This window comes from Gekko japonicus, unplaced genomic scaffold, assembly GCF_001447785.1.
Source record: "Gekko japonicus isolate JY-2015 unplaced genomic scaffold, Gekko_japonicus_V1.1 scaffold9665, whole genome shotgun sequence".
Lineage (NCBI taxonomy): Eukaryota > Metazoa > Chordata > Lepidosauria > Squamata > Gekkonidae > Gekko > Gekko japonicus.
Genome location: NW_015209626.1, coordinates 1 through 5,980, shown reverse-complemented (window position 1 = coordinate 5,980; position 5,980 = coordinate 1). Strand labels below are relative to the sequence as shown.

At 43.0% G+C, this 5,980-nt stretch overlaps 1 long non-coding RNA gene across 1 annotated transcript; it reads right to left on the bottom strand.

Annotated features, from left to right (window-relative positions):
* Window positions 1–54: 54 nt before the first annotated feature.
* On the bottom strand, window positions 55–5,753 carry LOC107125106. The gene is made up of 3 exons (XR_001483016.1): window positions 5,683–5,753; window positions 4,109–4,255; window positions 55–194 (listed from the first exon to the last, which is right to left on the bottom strand). It is a non-coding gene; the product is annotated as an uncharacterized LOC107125106 (long non-coding RNA).
* Between the last annotated feature and the right edge of the window lie 227 nt (window positions 5,754–5,980).

Below are 5,980 nucleotides of genomic sequence, written 5' to 3'. Positions count from 1 at the left end.
AATTTGAATACTTAGAAGCACATTTTAGCAAGCCACAAAGTAATTACCTTTTTATTAATTAGAAACCACTGCGGCTTATGAAGGGGTCGAAAGCCCATTCCTCCTTTGCTATGGGCAAAGGCTCTAGCTCTGTTCGAATGCATTATGCCTCTTGCAACCACAGATGCACTATACTCCCAGAGTATAGGTCGTGCCTATAAGACATAATAACTGAAGTTGCAGAGTTGCATACAGTAATTAAAAAACAGATTAACATAAAGAGATGCAAATACACTAGGCAGTATATTAGCACTTGTAATACTACTAAGTACTACTCCTACGTTTTGAACTCATAAATATACTTTACAAGTTAGGACCCGTGATACTTGTGATTCACAAAGGGTAATTCCGTTCCTCATCTTAATAACCCCCCCCCCCATCGCTGCTACCTTCCTTGGGGCCACCATGGCTTGTGTTCCTTCCATCAGCAGCACCTTTGGCCCACTGAAGCTTCTCCCCCACCATCACTGTCAGGCCTGCCAAGGCTTTTCTCCCGTCCATCAGCAACAGTGGTGAGCACCACGCACTGATTCCACTAAGGCTTTTCCCTCCCACCATCAATGGCGGCGAGCCTCGTGCAGCTCTCCCTGCCGAGCCCACCAAGGCTTCTCCACCCCACCTCAATGATGACGATGACAGTGAGCCTTGTTTGGCTCCCAGCCACTGGGCCCGCTAAGGCTACTTTCCCCCATCAGCAACAGTGAGCCCCACATGGCTCCCAGCTGCCAGGCCCACCGAGCCTTCCACCTTGTTAATAGCAACAGTGGTGAGTCCTGCACATCTCCCAGCTGCCCCTTTCCCTTCTCCCATCAGCAACGGCAGCAGCAAGCCCATTCAGCTCCCAGGTGCAGGTCCGCCGAGCCTTCTCCACACACAGTCAATGGCAGTGAATCCTGCATGGCTATCAACCATCAGGCCCGCCAAGGCTTCTTCCTCCTCCTGCAAGTCTGTGCAGCTCCCAGCCACAGGCTCACTGAGCCTTCTCCCCCCTACCATCAACAGTGGTGAGCCCTGTGCGGCTCCCAGCTGGTAGACCACCAAGGCTTCTTCTCCCCATCAGCAACGAAGGTAGCGAGCCCTGTGTGGCTCCCAGCCACCGAGCTCCATTGCAGACATCACCAAAGCTCCCAACGGTAAGTATGTTGTCTGCGTCTGTGCACATACTTTTTATTTGGGGGGCAACTAAAACCTCCCAATATATTTTTGTTAAGATTTGGGGGGTTTCTGCAAACCTAGGGGGTCCCCCAAATTTGTAGAAAAATCTCTCTAGCTTCTGTGTAGTCCCAATCTGTGGATTTAGATATCAGCAGATAGGGGCCACATGTTGCTAATAGTATATTTTTTGTTCCGTCGCACAGTCAAGTCCGACTCTTCGCGACAAATCAATGCAAAATTTCAAGATCTTTTCCAATTTGCCATGCTGTATTAAAAAAACATACTGGAAGGAAGATTTTTTTTTTTATTTTCAATTAACCTTTCTTAGATACACAATACCATCAAGATCTCAGAACTAAAATTAAAAAACACTATAGATAATATTTCTGGTCGATTTCCGGTGGGTGGATCGGCAATAGCGGTCGCTCTCCTCGGAGCTCGAGGAAGCGACTAACACACCTTTGGCTAGGAGGGGTGCCACCTCAAGTGGCGCCCCCGTGGAGTCCTTGCGATGGGCTCCTGGCCAGAGGGTTTTCGAGGGTTAGCCTCTTCGACGGCTTGATGCTGAAGAATAGAGGCTTTCCTCCGCCCTGACGGTCCAGCCTGGTCAGTCTCTGTCTATAAGTTTGCCAGAGCTCGAAAGACTCGTTGGTTCAGTATCGGTGCTCAAGTAAGTCTCTCAAAACAAATTGTGGTTTCTTTCCCCTCTCCCCCCCTTCACTTCGTTAATCTGCTCAAGCGCTTAGGGGGCATCCCTCCTTCCGCTCCGTTTTTCCCACCGGGAGGGGATCCATTTTAGAGAAATAGTCCGTTTAATTCAAACTCACGTTCATTGTTGGTCATATCTTGACTATGCTATTCCGCTCGATCTCCTGCATTTGTCCCAGTTAGACTGGTTTGTACCCCAAGGTCACCCATCGGCTGGACCATCAGGATGGAGGGAAGCCTCTATTCTCTGGCATCAAGCTGTCGAAGAGGCTAACCCTCAAGAGTGACAGATGTGGAAGTTAAACAAAAACTGCAGGAGAATCGTTTGTTACAGCTACAAATGGATAAAGCCAACATGATTCTCAGATTTCAGGGAGTGCCTGAAAATGAAAAAGAAGATTTGAAGAAGACTCTGGGTGAGATCATTGCCCCAGTAACAGGCTTACCAGTAAATGAAATAGTCAAAGATATGGAGACTGCCTATCGGGCATACTCCAATTACATTTAAAAAAACAGCCTGCTAGGGGAGATTGTGGTCAAGTTTGCAAGAAGACAGACCAGAGATGTCATAGCAACTTCGGCAAATCCCTTGAAATTTGGGAATACAATTATTAAGACTCTAAAAGACATTCCATTTGAAGTTTGTCAAAAGAGGAAGAGCTACAAGAAATTTCTCATTTCTTCAAACAAATGGAATACAATATCGGTGGGGGATTCCTGACGGTGTAATCTTTAAAATTAATGACAGAAGAGAGAAGATCGACTCCATCTTTAAAGCGAAGGAATTTCTGAGACAGCAGCTGGGATCAGAAGAAGAACTAAAGGATGAAGAAACAAAATCGAGTGACTCTGTTACCTCTGGAACGGATGAGGACTCTGTTGGTGAAGCAGGAGCGGGAGCAAGTAAAACTGTGTATGATTTTAGAGAGAGAAAACAGAAGTAAGGGAAGGACTCTGAAAATGGCCCTATGAAGATAAGAAGATGCTCAAGAAGTGTTCTCAAAATACTAAACCTACTAATATTGAAGCAGTAGTTTAAAAAAACATACAACAACTCACAAGTATAATGTTATACTAACATGTATTTACTAACATGTACTTTAACATGGATATGATTCCCTACTCTTGGGTTTTTAGTTAGTGTGGGTATCTTTTCTTTATCCCTAGTTGTAGTCCCTCCCTTTATTTTCTGTTGTAGTTATGTAGTCTTATGAAAAAATAATAAAATTACCCTTTCGGGAGTTAAAAAAAAAGATAATATTTCTGGTCCACAGCAGTGGCAAAATCTGAAAATTTTGGCAATATGTTACATGAAGAAGGGAAAGCAGCAATAGAATATGAACGGAATAGCATGGCAAGATGTATCTGAAGTGAGCTGTGATTCACAAAAGAACTTATTAAATTTGATTTTGCTAGTTTTTAAGGTCCCTCTGGAATGCTGTTTTACTAACACTTCTCAGGACATATCACACACATGTTCTGTAAAGATCAGTTTCTTGACCCTTTAGTTTTAGAGTGCCTATATTGCAAGGCTTTTGTGGCAGGATTATAGCCAGCCTCTAAAATATGTATTTTAAGAGCCAAAGCCTGATTGTTATCCAGTGTAATATTAGAGTGTAATATTACAAACGCAATGTTCATTTTGACAAAGTTATGATTACTTCACTTAATTGAGCTATATTAATAATATGTACATACACATTGTGGGAAATGTGATTTACCATAACATATCAAGTGGCCTTTTAGTTCAAGTCCATCTGTAGTGTGTCGACATCTGTGAGCGAACTTGTAAGAAGTATTTACCACATGAAACTTCTCTTATTGTGTTGAAAAGGAATGTGGCAACCAAGACAAACAAAATTCTTCCTTCCAGTATGTTTGTTTCTACATTGTGGTGAATTGGAAAAGATCTTGAAATTTTGCATTGATCTATATACTATACTTTCTAAATGGACCCAATGTGTTGTCAGAGTAACACAGCAAACAAGTTATGTAAAAACACCATGCAAGGATAAGAAAAGAAGCTGAACTGGGTAACAGATACAAGGCATTCTACAAATTAGCAGTGATTCATACCTGGTGGAAAATGCAAAAGATTTTAATTTTCAGTTCTCCTTGACTCCAAATATTTATCCTCCATGAGATTTACTCTTGAGTGTTCATAAATTAGAGTATAACAAATAGAATTAATTTAAAAAAAACTTACATTCCAGTTACTGCAAAGCAAATCAGCAGTACTCAAATATTCACTAGCTCTCAGAAGATCCTCTATATCAGAGAAAAATTCTACATAGTTTTGATGAAGGTATAAATTAAACAAGTCCCCAGGCATATGCGATTTTTCTATGACATCCTAATAAAAAAGAATACACATAAATAATGCTGTATATCATGGGGGGGGACTTAATTGTCCCATTTTGCACACAAAACAGGTTCTTTTTTTTTTTAAAGCCCCCGGAGGGGATTTTTTTATTGCATTTTTTTAACACTACAAAACTACAACAGAAAAAAGGGAGGGGGAACTACATTTATAGGATAAAGAAAGATACCCACTACTGACTAAAAACCCAAGAGAGGAGATCATCCCACCATTTTAACCATACATTTAGTCTTAATCCCATTAGTCTTACTATCAACTGAGTCAAGTTTAACATTATCTTTTCAGAACTTAAATTCTACTGTTATACAGAAACACCCCAAAGCATCTCACTTCAACCCTTTTTAAAGGCACAATTCAGAGTCCTTCAGCCTTTACTTCTCCTTGCCTAGTCTCTTCCGAAGCCTATAAGGACTTTTAGTCTGTCTCTGGCAAGCTCTGGAAGTGAAAGATCATATTAGCCATTTCCATTTGTAATTGTAGCAGTTGATCTTCCGTAGAAACTTGCTTCTTTTCCAGCTTTTGAACTTTCTTTTTCAACTTTTGTGCAGCGGCGTCCACTTCTTTCACCTTTTCAGCCGTTTCGTTCATCATTTTCAATATCTCGGTTGTCTGTGTCTGCTGTATGGTGATGCACTGAGTCATTTTCGACATCGGATCCTTAAGGTTACTCATTTGGTCCAGTAGATGGCGCATGGATTCTGCCAAAGTCTTTGCTAGCTCGCTGGCTCCTTCCGGTTTAGGGCTCTCAGTTAGTTTCGCTTTTGAAAGTTTCTCTTTCTCCATCCTCTTCCCAGCCATCTTTCTCAATTGTTTACTTTGGAAAATATTTTGAAAGTCTCTGAATATGCGCTCAAACGCCTGAACTCGCCTTGGTAAGTATTTCTTAACAATTATGAATGCCTTGTCTTCCGCTCCCCCCCTCGATTCGCTCAAAAGTTCATGTGGTTAGGAGGCGTCCCTCCCTTACCCGCTTCACTCTCCATTTTCCATATGGGGTAGGGAGCTTTCTTTTTCTCTTTGACCGTCATTTCGCTCAGTCAGACTCACGTTCATATCTGGTCTTCCGACCCCGCTTTACTTCATTTCATCCACCCAATCTCCTACACTTGCTCCGGTCAGCGTCACTAAGTCCCATTCGGGCACTACACAGAAAGGACCATTGGGACGGAGAAGTGCCTCAATTCACCCACAACGCGTAGGCGAAGAGGCGACTCCTCATAAGTCCCCTGGCTAGGAGCCTTCCGCCAGGCTCCCTGGGGGGGTAACGGGCCAGTGCTCCCCCTCCTTCCCACCATGCACAGACCGCATCCGTGGGACGTCCAGAAGATGTGACTGTCTGGCGTGCTGCCATCAACCGGAAAACCCCACACAAACAGGTTCTAATAGTAACAGGCCTTTACCTCAGGTTGAACAAGCAAGGGGCTTCTTTCATGTTCTGATAAATGAGGTGGTAGGCAAGGAAAGCTCAACTCCATTATCTGCTCCCCTATCAAAGAAGAACACATTATATTTAACAGTAAACAGCATGTAACAACATTATTAAATGCCTGAAAGATGGCTACTTTGCTTATGGAGGGTGAGGCAGTTGACAGAGATAAGGGGTCTGCTACATCTGAAACCTTGTTTATGCTGGTTAACATGGCTTGTATCTGCTACCTGTGCTTTTAAACTGACCTGGCGTGCGTGACCGAGATCTGG